Source organism: Gavialis gangeticus, unplaced genomic scaffold (genome assembly GCF_001723915.1).
Source record: "Gavialis gangeticus isolate Ggan-Ray unplaced genomic scaffold, GavGan_comp1, whole genome shotgun sequence".
NCBI classification, from domain to species: Eukaryota; Metazoa; Chordata; order Crocodylia; family Gavialidae; genus Gavialis; species Gavialis gangeticus.
This window is the reverse complement of record NW_017729024.1, coordinates 33570830-33590287: the sequence shown is the minus strand read 5'-3', so window position 1 is coordinate 33590287 and position 19458 is coordinate 33570830. Positions and strand designations below refer to the sequence as shown.

The 19458-nt window shown below is 43.6% G+C and overlaps 1 protein-coding gene and 1 long non-coding RNA gene across 2 annotated transcripts in view; one reads left to right on the top strand and one right to left on the bottom strand.

Annotated features, from left to right (window-relative positions):
• TNFAIP8 (TNF alpha induced protein 8) overlaps window positions 1–19458 on the bottom strand; it is a 147571-nt gene that overhangs the window by 70807 nt on the left and 57306 nt on the right. The gene's annotated exons all lie outside the window — the stretch shown is intronic.
• On the top strand, window positions 12034–18767 carry LOC109297317. The gene is made up of 2 exons (XR_002097279.1): window positions 12034–12183; window positions 18634–18767. It is a non-coding gene; the product is annotated as an uncharacterized LOC109297317 (long non-coding RNA).

Sequence of the window (19458 nt, the reverse complement as noted above, 5' to 3'; positions counted from 1 at the left end):
AGTCTGTATCCTCTCCAACAGCACCATCCATAATCCTCCCTTTCTACACTCCTCCACCTGATTTTACTACCATATTTACCAAATCCAAGAAGACTTCAAATTTAAGATGACTCCGAATTATTGCGGTCCTCAAAAATTATAAGTTTCTTATAAATTTTCCATGTATACTAACTAACCAACTACTGGAGAATGACTTTAAATTTGCTCTCCCCCTCCCCCCCCGCAGTGCTGCAACATGGAAAGCAGGCAGCCAGGCTTCTACCCTTGCCTACCCATGCCTAAGCCTGCCCTCCTGCCACTTGCCCATCCTGCTGCCTCCCCCCCGGTCACTTGCCCCGCTACTGTCTGCCCTCCCAACCCCAACCCCAACCCCAACCCCCAGTCACTTGCATGTCCTGCCAACACTTACTTTCTGCAGCAGCTCTGGCTTTGGGGCAGTCAGCAAAGGTGGCAGCTTCAGGCCTGGCCAGGTTGGCTTGGGCCAGGGTAAGAGCAGAAGTTACACAGTAGGGGGATGGGTGTGCAGTCTCCCCTGCATGCCCCCCCTCCTCCACTGGTCTTCCTCACACTCTCACCCCACAACTGTACCATCTCCCCTACACCTTCCCTGATATGTGGCCCCTTCCCTGCAGCATAAACCATCCTAGCCCAGTACAGGTGGCTGCTTTGCTCTAGCTTCACCTCAGGCCTGGAGCCAGGACTGCAGCAGGTGCCTGCTCCAGCTGGTACTTGAATCCAAGATAGGGCTCTTCACCCCACAACCCATGTTGACTGAGGGCAAAAAAACCCCCAAGCCCCTCATCTTAGATTCTAGTAAATATAGTATTTCCCTGCAAGTTACATCAATAATAATCCTTTCTTTCTTCCTGCCCTCCTTCCTTTGTTTAGAGAACCCCTCTATGGGTCTGTACAGGACCTTCACCCAACACAGAAGGTATACAGTTCTACTAGGGGAAACACCTTACTGGACTTGGTGTTGGCTACAGGAGATGACCTGGTGGGGGATCTGCAGGTACAAGGCAACTTAGGGGATAGTGACCATCAATTGACTGAATTTACTATTTGGCAAAGGGTCCGAAGGGTAGCCAGTAGGGCAGAAGTGCTAGCCTTCAGAAAGGACAACTTCAATATGCTCAGAAAAAATAGTTAGCGAGGCACTGATAATCAGGAACATTGAGATGGGAGTCCAGGAAGGGTGGTCATTCCTAAAGGGAGAGATCCTTCGGCTGCAGAAGGAGACAATCCCATTGCATGTGAAAGGGGGCAAAGGGGCCAAGAAACCCTCTTGGCTGAACAGGGAAATCCAGGAAAGCCGAGGGGCAAAAAAAAGAGGCATACAGGCTGTGGAAGCACGGGGTAGCTACCAAGGAGAAGTATACCCACTGGGCTTGCACTTGCAGGGAGTTAGTTAGAAAGGCCAAAGCAGCAATGGAACTTAGGCTGGCAACGAAAATTGAAGACAACCTATAGCCCTTCTACAGGTATATAGGGAGCAAAAAGGTGCAGTGTAACATAGGACCCCTACAGGGCAGACTAGGGTAACTGGTGACAGACAGGAGGGACATAGCTGAGCTCTACAATGAGTTTTTTGCTTCTGTCTTCCGTTCAAGATCAAGACAAATCCCTCAGTTGAATTATAGACAAGCATAGGAGGGAAACCGGCCTGTTAGTGCCGATTTAGCAAAGGGACACTTGGAGGGGCTGGATGTGTTTAAGTCAGCAAGCCCAAATGATCTTTATCCAAGGGTGCTGAAGGAAGTGGCCAGTGTCACAGCAGAACCACTGGCATATTCGTTTGAGCTCTCACGCCCAGAAAGAAATCAAATGCAGTTAAAACACAATGTGACAAACCTTTCCAAAGTGAAATCTAGACCTCTAGACTTCTTCCCTGCTATCTTCCTGCGTACCACTCGGGCTATGATCAGGAAGACTCCTCTTCCCCTGGAAAGCCTTGGTTTCACCTGCTCCTGACCAGATATTACAGCTCAGTGGAGAAAAATCCCTCCAGCTCTAAACTTTTCCAAGGTTTGCAAGAGAGAAAGAAGATTGATCCCCATTTCCATGGAAGTGGTATATCTATTGATGTCAGCTGACTTCAAAATCACCCTCATCACAAGACAAGCAGTGAGGTAAGAAGCAGAACAAATTTACTACATAAAAAAAGCAAAAGATATGAAACAAAAAAACGGTTCTCTTAGTTCTGGAGATAAAATATGAACAAAACACAGAAATACCCCACCCTGCTGTAACTTGAAGTAGTTTCCTAGGAAATTCTGTCAGTGTTTTTAGTTGTCCAGCCCCTACTGCTGTATTCAGAAAAGAGCCTCAGCCTGTTGTTGGGGCCCTCCATTGAGGTTCAGGGTGTCTTGTCCTTGTTCCTCTGAAATTCTCAAGGGCTTTGCCTTCTCAGATTCTGCCATAAGTCTCTCCTTATTTCCTAGTCATTCTTTTTCAACTCAAGAGACACCAAGCTATTAAACTTGGAACGAGATCCTCTCCCCCTTGACAACTGGCTTTGGAGGAGTTGGTGCCTCCCTTAATATACCTGTCAATTGTTCCTCCCACTAGAATGCAACTGGTCACTGTCACTTAAGGAGCTTTATCTTCTCCCTGTCTATTAGGCATGCTGGGCCATAGCTCTTTTGACAAGCAAACAGCCATCAGCTAGAGAGGAGCACCTTTGTTGCCCGATACAGTGACAATCTTAGGGCCTTGTTATACAGTAATTTTAGGGCAGCTTCTGGAGTTCTTAGCCCCTGGCCTGGATGTATGTTAACACCTTTTAAGTGGCTTAAAACACTCATTATTCAGCTTAAAGTTATGCCACTCTAGGGCAGGATTATCTGCCTAATTTTGTTCTTGTTCCATTACCATGTGGCCATTTCTCACAGCTATTCTGCCCAAGTTGAAGTCCTTCAGTATCCCAGAACGCAATGGCCCCTCCTACTCAGGTGAAGCATGGACACCAGGATGTAGCAGGGCCAGCCAGGTTGCTTTGCCCCCGAGGGATGTTGTGCAGAGCGAGTACCACTGCCTGGACCACCTCCACTCCTGCTGGTGGTGGCACAGGGAACAGGAGCCACCTGAGCTCCAGAGAATAAAGGATCAGAGCTTAGAGTGAGCTCCAGGGCTGCAGGCCTGGAACTCTCTGGTCTTGCTGAAACTGGCACGACAGCTCTGCACTGAGAGCAGGACCACCAGGCTTAAGCCCTGACAGCCCTGCTCTCAGCATGGAGCCTCTGTGTCAGTTACAGCGAGACCAGAGAGCCCCAGGGAAGCTGCTTCCCTGAGTCTCTCTGGTTTCACTGCAACTGATTCGGCACTGGGCCTGCTTTCTACCCAGCAGGAGCAGCAAGTGGGTCCTGCTCCTAGTCCTGCCCCTGCTCACCAAGCCTCTAGTGGCAGCTCAAAGCTGTACAGGTGAAGGACAGTCAGAGCAGGTTTCACCTTACCACACAATTGGCTCCACTAAGCTGAACAACACTAAGTTGATTAATATTTGTTCAGTTTACAGTGTTAGGTCTCACAGGGCCTTAAGTTATCATCTTTTGATAAAGTCGTATCACGAAGTTGCAGAGATACATAGGTGCAAAATACCATCATCCATACAGCCATAGAAGCATATAGAGATAAAACTGAGCACAGCTTATCATTAGCTTTTGAAAAAGGTTGCATACGAAAACGGTTAAATCAACTCAGAAGGAGTTGATGCATGCCGGAATAATGCTCTGCAAAATTAATTATATGAAGAATGGTGACTCTCAGCTCTAGTTTCATTTCTGGATTGCTCACCACTGTCACCCATAAACAATTCCCCGAGCCTTTGTTTTAGATGTTAGAATCTTTATCAAAGAGGATTTTGCTTCACTGGTTGCTCAGCTTAGATTTTTATTGCAGCACTTTGCAGTGTTATTTAAGTACTGGAAAAAGCTGACTATGTAAAATGATGAAATAATGATACTGACACAGTCCAGAACTTCTTAAAATATGATTTTCTAAACCAGATAAAAGCCTCTACAAGGATTTTATTAGAATACAATGCTCCCTCACACACTACATTTTGAATTCTAAAGAAAAATGTCAATCATTTTTTTCCTTTTAGCACTTAAGAACTACTTCATTAGGGGACTGCTTGACAGTAAAATAGTTAAGAAAAAATACCTTAAAAAGTAAAAGACTCAAGCCATGTAACTGAGTAGGTACATACATACTGTAAATTACATGACCAGAAGAACCACTTACATAAGCCAGTTTAAATGCAGAGACTATTGTCAGGAAAACTTGAGTAGTTTTACAGATGTGTAATTTTATTGAACATCTATATTTTATAAACTATTAACAAAACAGCACTGCAAATCTCATTTCTGCAGCACAATAGAAAAAGGTTTACCAAAGATGATGTCTTCAGAAAGTTATTGACTTCAACGTAGACCTCACTGAACACAGTGATAGAATCAGTTATGTCAGTTAAGTTGTTCTAGCAATTTCCAATATTTTTATCTAAATAAATATGAGTACTATTGAACACCATGAAACAGACCAACTGGAAATCAATGTCTTTGCAGTTTAAAGGCAACCAGTTCATTGTAAAAGAGGGGCCTCAACAGTTTCTTCCTGCCTAGGGAGCAAATGAAGACCTAGTCTTTGCCCAATCTTTCAGATATTAAAAAAAATGCAGACTTCCAAAGAAGAACACTTATCTAAGTCCAACATAAACCATTTTAATCAATTCAACAAATTCATTAGTTTACACGCCAATTCTATGTTAGCACTAAAAGGAAGAACCAACTTTATATTAGGCCATAACATCCTAAAAGGTGTTCCATACAGGACTTGTATTAAAAGTCTGGGGATTTTTCTTTCTTCCCAGTAATTTTACTTCTTAAAAATCAAGCCTGCTTCTTGAGACTCTATTTATGGTATAACAGCTTCTTGCAGCCCCTAGAATTTTTCAGTAACAACAAAAAATAAAGAAAGGTATTTAATTAATATATTTCATTGAGCTACCTTGAGGACAAGCAACACAGCCTTAGGAAAGAAAAGTTTTTCTGAACGTATATTCTTTCTTTGCTTTCCCCCAATCCCACAACATTACTTTTTATGTCAGTTCTCCACATTAAATATCCAATAAGTGTAATCACACATAATTAAAGAAATACTAACTTCATTGACCTTAAAAAAAAAATCTGATGTGCAACATTACATAAGCACCTGTAGAAGGAAAACCAAGCAGAGGCAATGATGTGTACTGTAGTTTCCACCTCAAAAATGATCATTCTCCACTGTCACACCATTGTTGCAGCTTCACTATATGCAGAATGTTAACATGCCAAGTCAAAATTTAGGACATTTCAGAATTAAGACTCTCCAAAGCAGAGAGTCTAAAACTAAGATAGGGCTAAGAAAAGACTAGTAAAAACTCATTTCTTCAGAAATATAAATGAAAAACAAGTTTCTGGGAATCTCACAGAATTTTGTCACAAATAAATGAACATGAAACCTATTGGGAAAGGTATGCCTCAGTCTCCTTTTGTGCCTGATAGCTAGAAGAAAATATAATACTGCTATCAATTTATTAGCTTAAGTAACAGAGCAAATCCACAATGTTCTCTTATTGACAAACCAGTGTCAATATGATTTCATATAATGGGATTTTGTTTTAAGTTTGCTTTTTAAGTAGCTAGGAAAAAAAGGAAAAGAGAAATGGTCATAAAGGTTCACTAACACTGTAGTAAGTGGACAAAGGAGAAAGCGTATTTAAATAGTATGGAAATAGTCATATCCATAATATATGCACACATACAATTTTACAATTTGTGCAGCATCTAGCTGAGGAACTAAATGTTTTGCACGTGCTAAACTTCAACCCCTGTAATATAGGTAATTATTATATTACCATAGAGGAGAGAAAGAGAGAGATTCATGATGCAGGTACAACAATTTGGGGTAGGACGAGCAATAAAAGCACATTTTCTGTTTCCTTCCCTTCCTGTGCTTAAACCATATTAGTGCTAATCCACTTCTTCCCTATGGATAAATGTTGACAGACCTCATTTTCACTCTTTTATCACTGGCTAGCATGTGTGACACTAAACAGTGCTAATTTTATACAAACACACTAGGTGGCATCAGTTGCATGAAAACCACTGCTACAGAGAAGTATCAAAGTAAAAGCCTATATGCAAGCTTTCTCTTTTCAAATTTATTTCATGTTAATCCTTTGCTTAAAGTAACTTAACCAAAACTAAAAAGGACAAGTGAATTTAAGGTGTGAATTGAAATAAATTATTTAATGAAAATAACTTGATATTTTTGTATAGCAATATAAAACTTACTGAGACTCCATTGGCTACACATGGAAGAAGACATAAATATTTGATAATGCAACAGACTTGGCTCTGAAGCAGCCTACTGTTATGAATGCTCTGATACGTGCATTTCTAAAACTACTATGAAGCACCTTACAAGATTTAATTCTAGCAAATATTACGTACTAGAAAGTCCCTATAAACAAGAGCATCTTAAAGATGCAGTGTCAGGAAATGCCATAATTAAAGGCTGCATGTACAGCTTTTACTTTTCTCCTTCCTCACATTTATAATAATTTATTCATTTATTACATGTGCATACACTTTAATGTATATACATAATTAAAAACTTTCATGCACTTTCAGCCCCCCAAAGACCTGGACCTCTTCACCAACAAAGATTTTAGAGGATCAAGTACATATTTCCAAAAAAAAAAAAAAAATTAAGTTGGCTAGAACCTACATTCCCTTTCCAGCCAGCAGCACAGCTGCCTGCCTTCGAGGTATTTCAAGAACATGCAAAAAGATTATGAAACTAAGTTGTGCTGCATCCACAAAAATAGCAAGGTTTTCTTCAGTTGCAGATGAAGTACTCAGAAGGTGCGTCTACACGAGTTGCTTAATTAGCTCCATGGTAAAAAATGTAAGCATCTACATGTGCGACCCTATTATGCCACAGTAAACTCATAAACACTGCCATAGGTTAGCACTTATAAATACAAGTACTACCCTATGGTGGCATTATTTAGTGTACAGCAATACACGTGTAGATGCTGATGGGACTGGTTGGGGCACAATAGCGCTTCAGTGCTGGGGCTGCCTGCCAGCTAGCCCCACATTAGAGCACCCTCGTGCCCCAGTCAGCCTCTCTACTGCATGTTGAGCCGGGTCACAGCAACCCTGGGTTGACAGGTTGACCCTCCAGGAACCCTGCCAGTCACGGCTGTTCCAACCTGGTTCAAAATGTTGCGGTCCCAGGTGCATAAAACTCTGGTGCAAAATGCGCCAGCTTACTGTGCTGCATTAATAGCATGTGTAGATGTGCCCAGATAGTTATAAAGCTAACAAATGTCAACACAAGTGGCTCATATTAATAAGCAAATATAAAGTTACATACATGGAATTACTATATATTCAGTATACATGAAGTATACAATAAGCCCATGTACCTTGCAGCCGTATAAAAACTATGGACTTATTTGCGCATGCAGTTTAATATATCATAAGATACTACAAAATGCATCTGAAGCTTTGGAAAAAAGTTACAACTGTATATAGTTTGTAGCAAAATAATGACCATTGCCAAGCACCCCTCAAAAACAGAAGGTATGGGCACTATTATATGTGCCATGACACACTGTAGCAGACTGAGTCTGTTGGGGTGTTCTAATCAGAATGAGCCAGCGTGCTGCAGTGTTTCACGTATTCAGTGCCCTGCATTTCAAAATGGTGTCAAGGGGCACTTTAACTAAAGCTGGTTGAACAAGCTCGTTAAACGAGCTTTAGTTAAAGTACCCCCACCGCCATTTTGAAATGCAGGATGCTGAATACACAACATGCTGTGGGTGTTTAAATTAGAGTAGCTCCGGAGAGCCATTCTAATTAAAATGCGTGTCACTCCCCACAATACTGGGCACATTTATAGGCACATCGTAAAACCTTGGCTGACTGTATGATAGTTCAGTCAGCTTTATACCTTTCATTTACTCATCTGATTTACAGAAAGGATACACCCCCCCCACCAGGTGAGGATGCACAAGAAATTGTGTGGGGTACCTAACCTCTGATGTTTATACTTCTGTTTTCAATAATCTTTAATACTTCCCATCTTTCAAATTCAAGGTTTTACTTTTTAAAAATAAGTTACCTCCCTTTTGTGATTTTCTCCCTTCATTTACTGTTCTCCACTGACAAAGCTCATAAATTTTGTCAGAGCAGAGCATCCTGCTTCACAGTGGGTTCATCTTTATGTGTGTTTTACTGTGGAGTTGACCAATTAGCTTCACAGCAAAGCGTCACCATCTACACATGTGCTGGCATTCGCGTGCAGTAAATTAATTAATTCTGCCATAATTCCGACCATGGATCTGGGTTTTCCACTTGCTATGGAAAAACATGGTAAAATTGATAAAACACAGATTGTTTCCTTTAAAGGAAAAAAAACACGAGAAATGGCAGGTTTCCCCATGCAGGCTGGCAGACTTCTAGCCTGCGAGAGGCTGGAGAGAATGAGAGAAGGGTGATCAGGCAGAGGGTGCCATATGCATGTGCACATGCACATAGCAGCCAGGCAGCATGAGAACAGCTCCCACAGCTTCCTGCAGGTAAGTCTCGGGGGGTGGAAATTGAAGCCCCTATAGTGAGGGAGGGAAGCAGGTAGGCAGGGCTGGGGGCACTGCCCAGTCAGGGTGGGACTTGGGGCCTGGGTGGGAATGCACAGACACAGGACCAAGGTGGGAAATGGGACAGAGCTGCGAGCAACTCATCTGGAAGATGGCGGGGGGACTGGCTCCCCCCTTCTGTGTACACTCCCACATGAGGGCATGGCGGGCATGTGCCCCCCAGCTTAGAGGGCAGAGTGGGGTGGGTGCAGGCTCGTAGATGCAGGCTCAGGGCTCCCCACCCTGCTGTACTCTCTGGGGCCTCCGTGCCCCAGCAGGCAGAACCGGGCATGGCAGGGCAGAGTGGGGTGGGGAGGCTCAGTGCCACTACTGGGAGCCTGTGAGAGGCGAGGCAAAAGCCCCCTCAATGTGTCCCAACCCCTCATTTGATGCGCCCCGATACTCACTACAGGAGCCAAGATGAGCGGCAGCTGGGGAGAAACGCCAGCACAGGCTCGGCAGTTCTGGAGCTGCCTGAGCCTGCGAATCCGTGACCACCAAGGACATGGTTCCCAAGAGGCGCGGGCTGCTCAAAAGGCAGTCAGGGATCCAGCTGGGCCAGTGCTGCGGAGAAGGGAGCAGAACGCTGGCCAGGAGACACTGGCGGCAGAGCAAAGGAGCACCAGCCGCGAACACTGGGAAAAGAGGCTGAGCGTCTGTCAGAAGGCTCCAGCAGATGGAACGAGGAGCCCAAGCCCCAGAAATGGAGGGATGCCAGGGAGCTCCATTAGGGGGAAGCAGTCCCCTTGGATGCTCGGGAGCAGAGCCACAGCCACGCCAGGGAACACAGGTACTGCAGCAGGGAGGAACAACGAGGGACTGCCAGCACACTTGGGCAACACAGCAAAGGAGGTGCAAGAGACTATGAAGCCCCATGTGGGAGTGGCATGTGCTACTGGCTGGTGGGACCCTGGCAGCCCAGCTGTAGGTCAGATGGGTAATAAGGGGGAATGGGTGCAGGCCCCCAGGGGGGCCTCCCCAAGAGGGCCAACACATGCCCAGCATTGGACAGCCAATCCATCCAAATGCCCACTAGGCAGAAAAGACACAGTCTTCGGCAAGACTTTGGGCAACTGGGAGACAAGATCCCAGGAGCCTGTCAGCGGACGCTGACTTCTTAAGTTTAATTTGGATTCTCAGTTGTAGTTAACCCCAGACCAGGTTGCCCAGGCCTCAGTCTGAAGACTAAGGATGACCTGGGAAGAAGGACTGCCAGGAAGACCTGACCTTTGGAAGCAGGCAGAGTGGATGAGGTGGGATCATCCCAGCGCAAGATCTGAAGAAGAGCAGAGTCTATCCCTGCCTGTGAATGTGGTGAGGGTGGAGTAAAGGGGAGGCTGGATCCCCACGAAGAAAGCCCAGGGTCGAGATCCTCTTGGGCCACCTACAGGGAACTGCCTCCCCAGAGAACAAAGACATGGCAGGTGAGTAGGAGCAGTACCCGAACCATCTAGGTAGCACCAAATCCAGATCTCAGCCTGATGTCACTGGGGGGCAAGGCACCAACGAAAAAGAGGCCAAAGCCCTATAACACCTACCAGCGACAGAGTCCTACACCACCATGGTGAGGCACCCCTACATCTACCCTCCCTGCAAATGGGCTGTGCTCCAGCCATGCCACCAGTGGGGGAGGAGATCCAGGCTCCGCTCTCTGCTCTGCTGCATCACTTGCTTCCTCCCACAGGCAGGAGCTGGGGCAGGGGGCTGCAGACTTGGGTCCCAGGCCCTATAGCCCTGGCAGCCTGGGGGCCCCTCCAGCAGGGCTGGGGTGGGGGGGGCAGGGGGCTGTGGATGGGGAGTGAAGGGCACCAGTAGGATCCAGGGGGCTGTGCATTGAGAGCGAGTGGCACCAGCAAGGCCAGGAGGCTGTGTGTGGGAAGTGAGGGGCAATGGCATTGGCAGGGCACTCGCATACCAAGGCTGCTCAGCACTACAAAGCAGGAGAGGGAAACAACTGCAGCTGGATCCAAGTCCTGGTGAGTGAAGGGAGCAGGGGGAGCTCTGATTTTCCATGATGAAAAACCTAAAATCAAATGCCGAAGTTTATAGGCATTTAGAATTTATTGTATTATAGTGATTGAGGAACTGGTAGGCTTCCGAATTTACTTTTATATATACATATACATACATATATACACACACACACACACACACACACACACACACACTCTATAGCTATAGATGTATATCTATATTATATATAAATATAAAAGTAATTTTTAAAAACAGGGAAAACCAGTATCCCTGCTTATGATGGAGTCCTTTACTGCACAGAAAGCACAAGTGGATGGTGATGGGCTCACAGTCGGTTCAGGTGGTCAGCCACATGGCTCCGCACTTTGGGCACTCTTGTGCCCCAGCCAGCCCCTCCGCCGCCCCAGTGCCACCACCTAGGGCCTGGGGCTGACCCCTGCTAAGCCTGTCGCCAGCCCAGGGCTGCTCCACTCTGGCTCAAACTGCAGCAGTCCCAGGCTCATGTGAATATGCTACGCCCCAGAGCAGTCAACTCCAGCGGGAACTGCACCAGAGTTTATTGAGGAGCACTAATCGCATATATAAATATACCCAGTATAAAGTTAAGCAGCAGCCCTCTCTGAACCATTAGTATCCAAAATGTATTTTTCCCTGTTACACAGCTAAAATAGTTATGTATACATGGCAGCAGGCTTAAATTCAGTGCACACATGAACAGGAAGCAGCTTCAAAAGGTTATATAACCTACTAAAAACATCAACACCCTCAAAAGGTACTACTCCCTCTATAAGGTTTATTTTGGAACGAATATGTTTTGATACAAAAGCTGTTCCAAGAAAGGCTGCAAGATATTTTTGAACCACTTCAAAAATCAATAACCCCTCAACTCCACTCTCCAAATATGAAAGAGTAGTTGGAATGCTGCTTTTTTATCTCTCTCTCTTTTTAAGATGTCGCTTCTGGGCAGAGTCTAAGTGTACCCAAAATGCTAAAGAGAATCTCTTCAATATAGCAAGGTAGACAGAAAGCTATTAGAACAATTTAAACAGCAGTGCTCACTGCTGCTGGTATTATAACACTGCTGCTGGCATTATAATAGTAGACACTATTTAGACAAAAGTAGTACTCTTGTGTAAGCTTTATCTGGACATGTATTTTTGAACCAACTAATGACTGCTTAAAATTGCCTTAAAAATTCATGCACGCTACACGATACTAATAAAAAACATTTAGTAGAAGACAAGTCTATAAAATTGAAGTTTTAATCTACTATGAGCCACATTAAGGATAGCAACCCAATGAGTTCATAGTATTGTAAAACAAAACCAAACAAAAAACCTTTAAAAATTCTTGAGTGTCTACTTGAAATGCAAAACTCTAAAACTCTTGGTTCTGAAATTATACCTTTTGTTAGACAAACTAAGAAATTGCAAAAAAGCATCTTTTTTCCACAAGCTTTCGGGCGCACAAGCCCTTTGTCAGGCTCAGGGAAAAGTAAAGATGGTACAAAGTCCCCATAGGTACACTTAGTGTCTACCTAGAGTTTTAAAACATTCCACTAAACAGGAAAAACAACTGTCATCTTCCCTTTGGAAAAAAAAGAGAGAGTAAGCAAAACTCAGATCACACAAGGAAATTCAAGCATTGTATTAAGAGAAAGTTATTAGGTATATGAGAGTCATTTGAAAAAAGATGTTTTGCTCCCATATCCAAGCTGGAGTTGTAGAAAATTGTGACACTTTCTCCCCACCCCACCACACTAATTTAGAAAGATTCAGATTCTCATCAAAGTCAATAATAGCGGATAATGATAGTGTTCAATACCACTAGTACTAGAAGTACTAGTAGTACCATTATGCGAAGAACAAAAACTAACTGAAAGCAATAAATTATCTTCATGCCTATTCAAGGTAATGAAACCGTATATGCTCACATCATCATAAAACCACTACTTTCAGACTTGATTACGGTAAACTTACTTAATCTCAGCATTGGTTGTAGAAAGAAAACTTCCGTCTAAATAGCAGCAAGTAAAGCGTGATAGCTGAAAAGGCAGCAGTAATTCTAGCACACTGTCAAGCTATCTTGCACAGCCTTATATTTGGTTTAAGGCTTATACTACGTTTCTACAATCAAACCAGATCATTCCAAAACCAACCTAACAAAATTTACTCACGCAACAAAAAGAGTAAACAGGCCTTTACCTACACCACAAACAGTGAACATGTTTGGTCAACAAAGTAACACAACTGTCATTTTTGTTTTTCTGGGAGTTTGGTTTCATAAACCACTGTAATATTTACTATACAGTTTTTATTGTAAAGGTGGATTGACCTTCAAAATGTGTAAGTGAGTCAAGATGGTTGCTCAACAGGCATTAAACAAATAACCTAACTCTTAACTCAGATGCCCTGCAGAATTCAAACTCAGTACTCCCTTTGGATTTGAATTTCTAAAGAAACAGGACATCTGAAGTTTTAATGCAAACAAAGCTAAAGCGGGATATAAAAAAGCAGACACTTCATCAAAAGATCATAGTTGCAAAAACCCCACAAGGACATTATCCGACAGTAGCTTTATATAGAGTGATTGCAAGAAGTAGGAAGCTTTTACTTGCCACAATGAATTTCAATATAGTAGGTTACAATAAATCCATTAATAAAATAATTGTATTACCTTCTTTGGAACACATTCCAGTAACTATTCCAAAGAACTATAGAATCAAATACCGTATTATGCATTGCTGTACAAGGCACTGGTAAGACCTTACTTAGAATACTGTGTTTTGTTTCCAAACAACTCACCCAGTGTAATCTGCAAACCATGTTTTCTTTAATAGGCTAATGTTTCCTCATTTCACTCATCACAGTGCAAAGATGATATCATCATTATCAGTCTTTAAAAGATATTTTTTCCTATCATTGTGCAAAGAATTGGAACTTGTTCCAATCTTATGTTCGTTTCATTTCAGGAAAGCATCTACCATTAATAGTAAAAGGGCAACACCCTCTTTTGCTTTCAGAACATCTTACAGGACACCATAAAAAGCACAGTGAGACAGTGGCCTGACAAAATACTTGAGCACACACAGGTTGGATAAAAAACAACGATTAAAAAAAAAGATTTTTTTTTATTTAAACCAGATTTTTTTTAAATTTAATTGTACTTAATATTTTGTTAAGATTTTTTTTTTTTAAATCCCAAACAAACCTATATAAATATAGTTTTAATTTAAGATATGATAAAGCTCAAAGATTTCATGGAATAGGGATTATAACTGCTAATTATATACTACTTGAGACAATATATTCATGTAAGCTTTTTAGAAAAGTTTTATAAATAGGTCACAACAGGCCATAAACTATATTAGGGGCCTAATTTTATGGGGTTCCCAAAGGCTTTTCTATAGATTAGTGAAGATTAAAGAAAACCACTCTACTCAATGGGACTCAGTGTTCAGTCTAGAAGATCTCATTAAGAATCTCTGTGATGCTTAGTTTCAATTCCCAAACTGTGGATTTGTCTCTCCAGAAAATATCCTTGTTAACAGCTGTATGCGGAGATGAGAGATAACTAACCCACACATTAGCCCTATTGTTTCTCTGCAAGTCTGTGTACAGAGTTAAGCCCTTACCTTTCTCTAAAAGTGCAAAGTTTCAAGAAGTTAAATGAATAAAGAATATTGAACAACAAGAATGTACCTTTTGTAGAAAACAGCGATTAAATTAAGGCTTCCTGATCAGTGATTTAAATTATGGTTCAAATTGATTTAATTTAAATCAAATCCACCCTGCACACACAAAATAAAAGGAGACTTCAAATGGTTAAATTTAATGGAACTACTCATACATTTAAAGTTACATTCTTTATATGTGCCTAAGAGTTTTTCTAGGACCTGGACCTAACAGTTATCCTGTCCAAAAAAATTGCAGTTCTTAAATATCTGTTTTATTAAGTATAATTGAAATATGTATTTTAATATTAAAACTGTTATAAGACATTATCTTTAAAAAGGTTCCTACATTTACATTCTCAAACACGTTCAAAACAGCTGAATTCCTTCCATTAGACTGTCCTCAATAGTGCACTGGACAATTAACAGAAGAGCTACATATTAGATGTTTTGGGGGTGTTGGTTGTAGCTGTGTTGGTCTAATAAAAGATACCACATTTACCCAAAGAACCTTGTTTGCCTGTGTCCTTAGACCCACTAAATAGTTGGAAACATTGTTCTTTGCAAAATTTCGGGACAAACACCGAGAAAGAAGAAATTAACCAAGTTACATTTGACAAAGACTAACCAGCAGATGGTGCTGGATAATAAAATGTTTCTCTTTATAGAATTATTCTAATAGAAACAACTACAAATTCTAGGAAACTACTAAGAAAGCAACTTTTCGGCATGGTAGTAGTGTCAGATACTGCAAAAGAAGGCCTGCTGTGGATCAGAGGTTCCCAACCCCCAGGCCACGAAGGGTTGACTGCTCAACTGGAACTCTGGAAGGGACTGGCATACAGTGGACCAGTAGCCAACCCTTTCTTACTCCGAGTATAAAAAAGCGTTGGCTGCCAGTCCGCAGTATGCTGGTCCTCAGCCACTTCTGGGCCGCAGCTTGCTGGTCCATGGTTTAAAAAGGTTGGGAACCACTGCTGTGGATGATACAGCAGAAACCACAGAGGTATAACTTTCCTAAGTTGGAAAAAGGTGAGTGTAAGGAAAAGTTAACGTTCTGTTTTTTTCCCTAGGTAGCATAACTTATTAAGGACACCAAACATGTTAAAGGACTTCAGAATTTAAATCCTGGCCCTCTGTTGAAGGCTAGTGCAAGTAATACCAACCAATGTCACTTAGCAACAAGATTTCTGAATATTATTTTACTTTTCCTTAGTAGTTTATTAAATCTCATAGTTACTTACATTTTCTTACAAAACAAAGTGACAGTTACCAAAAAATAACAAAGGAAAACTAGGAATTTTAATTCAGATTATGAGAGAACACCTCCTGTCCTACAGGGAAGTTTGCAAACTCACTTTTAAAGGCTGACTTCTCCAAGTGCTTTAAAAATGACTTTTTCAGACTGCTTTGAAATGTGATATGCCTTATGAAGCTACTGGGTTGAATTAGTGATTCAAATTTAGTCTCACCTATGTCAGGAGTTTATAAAATGTACCCTCCAGACTAGAACATCTCTTAAAACTAACAGATATTACCAATTTTTTAGTGCTTATCTAGGGAATCAAACCATGGCTTTTGTCAGGCCTCAAAGGCTCTTGATCACTTGACATTCACACCAGGAAATGGCACCTAATACAACATCTCTTTAGAAAAAACAATGTTTTTAATATTTAACACAGCATTAAAACCTACAGACAGACAAGAGTCTAGTGTTCATGTGCCAAAGTGATTACACTACACACACACGCAGGGGCTGAGTACCCAGGGGTGTTATAAACCCACAAGTTTTATGTGACTTGGAACATCTCTACTCCCTGAACCCAAGCAATACCTGAAAATAATATGAAATAAAATGCAAATACATTGCTATAATTCAGTGTTTTGTTTGGGGTTTTTTTGAGAAACTAATCTGCAAAAGAATATTTATCAGGTACTAAAATTATTTTTGAAAAAAAATTACTTATGTAAACACCTACAGGAAGGAAAACAAGGTAAGAGCAAAATAAAAAGTTAATGTGTACATTACACTGAATGTGTTGGGCAGCAGAGCTGGCAAGAGGACAGGAGAAGGAAGCAGCTTGAACTGGTGTCTGGCTGGTGAGGAATGGCATGGGGCAACAAGCCCGGCTGCAAAACAAAGGAAGTGTGTAACTTTCTGATAAGATGCTGACTGCGATGATGATCAGGGTAAGATGGCAAAAAAATATTTTTATCTGCTACTCATTTATAAAATAATGAAGACTTCATACAGAGCTTTCCAGCTTCTTGGCTACTGAAAACACACTGTATTATAGCATATTATTCAGGGGCTGGATCATAAATACTGCACAACAGTTTTGCTGGCCCAAAGATAAAACAATAAAGGAGTTTGGAGTGTGGGGGACAGGGGGAAAATGAGAAAGAGTAAGATGTTCCTGTTCCTACTCAGCAGGGATGACATCTCCCATCCTTCTGAGACCCCAATTACTTGTTTGCGGTCATGCTATAAGCCAGCACCAAGGCCACTCGTCCCAGGCCACAGCTTATAGGTTATACTATATCCAGTGCTCGTCCCAAGACCCAGGGGCTATCAGCCTGTACCAGTCAGGTTCTGCACGTGGTGAGAAGGAAACTGGAGTATGGGACCGCATGAGGGCATGAAGCCACCCCTGAACCAACTTTCCTGCTCCCACATACAGCCCCACAACAGTCCCTTTAGCCCAAGGGTGTCCAAACTTTTTGAATGTGGGGCCGGATCACAAACTTTTTAATCACCCAGTGGGCTGGCAAGCCATATTCAAAGACCTCACAGAAAGTGGTATCACATCAGGAAGTGCTGTCACGTGACTTTTGACACCGATGAAGTTGCAGGAAGTGACAATGAAATGGGTCTAACCAGTTCAAAACTCTCCCTCTATAGCATCCACCTCTGCCACTGTTCGGGACAAGATACTGAGCTAGATGGACCATGGGGCTAACCAAGCATGGCACTTTTTATGCTCTTATGTTCAGAAGCTCTTATGTTCTTTGGCTGAGCTTCCAAACTATGGCTGAGCTTTGCAAAAAGGGGTAGACAGGCATGTTACAAAGTTGTCATAAAAGATTTGGAGCCCTCTAAATCCCATTCATTTTAATGGAAGTTGGACTGAGATTGTCAAAGCTGAGTCAAAAGGCCAACCAAATCATGCCAACCAAATAAGTCAAAATATATTTTGCATGTCTATGCAGTGGATCTATGTGGGGCTCTCCAAGAATTTTACAAACGTGAAATGAACCTCAGGACAAGCCCAGCCAGAGCAGCAGGGGCTCAGCTGCACTTTCCCCCTACCTGCGCTGGTCAGTCCCAAGCGGCACACGGCCCCACCGCCGCCTCTGCTGGCTGGTGCCAACCCGGGTGGGTCTGTCCCATCTGGAGCAGCGTACAGCTGAAGCTGGCTTCCCATGTGCTACTGGGGATGGGAGGAGCCTGGCCAGGTTGTCACTGGCCAGCAGAAGTGGCAGTGGAGCCATGTGCCTCTCAGGACTGACGGGCGCAGGCAAGGGGAAAATGCAGCTCAGCCCCTGCCGCTCCGGCCAGGCTCATCCTGTCCTGAGCGGCACATGGCTCTGCCGCCATTTCTGCTGGCCGGTGCAGACCCAGCTGGGCTCCTCCCATCCCCAGTAGCTCGTGGGAAGCCAGCTTCAGCTGCATGCCACTTCTCCTGGCTGGTGCTGATCCAGCTGGGTCCGTTCAATACAGAGCAGCATGCGGCTGAAGCCAGGTTCCCATGTGCTATAATTACGAGTCAGAGCAAACCTGATTAATCAAGTCTGCTGGGGTGTAGTAATAGCTGCACTCCAGCAGCCTCCAGCATCTTGTATATCAGCACCCCCACACTTAAAAATGGTGGTGGGGGCACTTTATTTAAAGCTCTCAGAGCCACTCTAATTAAAGCACTCCCCCACCATTCCCAGAGCAAGTGTATAAATGCCCATAGAGAACTGAATGACAGACCGTGTACAGGCATTACATTTCTACTATGAGAATCACAGTTCTCCCAGTAGAAATGAACAGTGTACAAGCATTCACACAATTTCTCCCAAACAAAACATGCTCCTATCAACAGGCGCTTTTCCAGCTCTGAACCTGGCATATCTCCCCTGTGAGAGAGTTCCTCTCACAAGAGTGATGCAAAACTCTAGAACTCTTGGTTCAGAGATGATACCTTTTATTAGACCAACTACGAAATATCACAAACTTTTTTTGCAAGCTTTCAGGCACACACACCCTTCCCCAGGCTCAGGGAAAACTAATGATGGTAAAAAGTCCCCATAGGTAGAAAATAAGCTTCTTTTTTGTACAGAGGAAGCTGAAGGTGGAAGTATGTTCCTCTGAGTCCATGTTAGTGTCTTTGTGAGTTACTCTTTGATGTGCAGGTAAGGCAGGATTCCTTCCCTGGTGGTGTCAGATGGCAAAAAGGCAGGGAGGTACAGAAATCTTTCTTACTGTTCAACAGCGAAGTTCAAATCCAAAAAATCAGCTAAAGCCGCAGATTTTCTCCCTTAAAGGAGAAAAATAGGGGAAATGGTGGATTTCCCTCTGCAGGCCAGCAGAGTTTCAGCCTGCAAGGGGCCAGGGGGGAACAGGAGGAGGGTGATCAGGCAGGGGGTGCCATGTGCATGGCAGCATGGGACTCCTAGTGGCGGCACTGAGCCCTCATACCCCACTGTGCTCTGCCATGCTGGGTCCTGCCTGCTGGTCTGTAGAGGCCCCCAGGGGGATGGCGGTAGAGCGGAGCACCCTGCATCTGCCCCTCCCTCATGGGCTCCGCTCCAGCTGTGCTGCCTATTGGGGAGCGGGGACTGCAGCAGCCACTGCCTTCTACAGGCAGCAGCCAGGGCTCAGGCACTGCGGGGGGGGGGAGCAGAGGCTGCAGATCTAAGTTCCTGACCCTGTCGTTCTGGCAGCTGGGGGCCCCCTCTGGCAGGGCTGAGGGGGTAGGGGGTTGTAGGGGGCACCAGCAGGGCCAGGGAGCTGTGGGTCAAGAGAGAGGCACCAGTAGGGCTGGGGGGCTGTGGCTTGGGAGCGAGAGGCAATGGCATGGGCAAGGCACTGGCATATCAGGGATGCTCAGCACCTCAAAGCAGTTGGGGGAGGGAG